This window comes from Trichechus manatus, unplaced genomic scaffold, assembly GCF_000243295.1.
Source record: "Trichechus manatus latirostris isolate Lorelei unplaced genomic scaffold, TriManLat1.0 scaffold00109, whole genome shotgun sequence".
Lineage (NCBI taxonomy): Eukaryota > Metazoa > Chordata > Mammalia > Sirenia > Trichechidae > Trichechus > Trichechus manatus.
Window position 1 is genome coordinate 369,803 of NW_004444045.1, and position 1,266 is coordinate 371,068.

Sequence of the window (1,266 nt, forward strand, 5' to 3'; positions counted from 1 at the left end):
GGGTTTCTATTTAAGACATTTCTGTGATGATATTTAACCTGTAATCGTGCTTTGGCTAAATGTCTAACCTACAGTACTTGTATTGTTTAATATTCAATAAAGAACATTTTTAAAGTACACTTTGTGTGATTGGCAGTTAACTCTTAAATGCTTTCATTTTGCCCTGTTAGTTCATTTCAGCCTGACCAACGTTAACCTGACTGACTGGAAACCAGCAGAGTATAAGTAACAGCTGTTGCCTCCACCTTCCTAGGGAGGTCTTTCTGAAGTGCTTTCTTCTCCCCTATGAATTCACACAGGAGTTACTGATGTATTCCCTATATTAATAGAAACAATAGGTTACTTTTGAAAATAGCTCTTAAAGGGGTGCGGGCTTTGGGGTCAGACCTAACACCAGTTCCAAGGGCAGCTAGGAGGCGTTGCGCAACTTCATTGTCCAGAGACCCATTCTCTCCACCTGTAGCCCTGGGGAGGGGCGGGGGTGGGGAGACAGTGCCTCCTCATGTGATAGTAAGTGTTGAATGCCCAGCACAGAGCCTGGCACATACAGACCTAAGGGAATTTCCCCTTTTCTTCTCCTCCCCTTTCTCCATGCCTAGTGATCCATTAGATAGCAAATTGGAAGCTAGAATTTTATCGGTAGCTTCTTTTTCACAGGCCTGGTGGTGCAGTGGTTAAAGCACTTGGTTGCTATCCAGCGGTTCAAACCCACCAGCGTCTCAGGTTTGAGGGAGCACACCCTATTCCTAGCACTTGTTAACCTTTACCACTTGGCACAGTTCACTTTTCCTTGTTATTTTATTATCACCAGACAGTACAGTAGGCTGCCAAGCTGAAGGAGAACCTGGCGCTATATTGGAAATAATAAAATCGATAGATCATCTGTTCCTATTAAGACCTAGCTGCCAGGTTTTATGGTTGACATATGCTTTGAAGATGTAGACATAATGCTAATAAAACAATATGTGGGTAACATGTTTATTTTGTTAATATGATTCTTGGCATAGTTTCTTGTCCAAGGACTGATTTGTAACGTAAGTCTATTAATCTTTACTTTCATAGTTCTGCTTACAAATCAGCGTTATGTAATACAAGTATAAGAGGGACTTCCAGGCAACATGGCGCTGTAGGCAGAAGCACCACGCCATCCCTCCACAGCAAAGATCTGAAAAACAGCCGGACAGAGAAAACAGCAATCCTGAAACCCTAAGCATCAAATGAAGAGATAAAGAACTCAGCCAAGCACTGAATGGAATAAGAAACTGA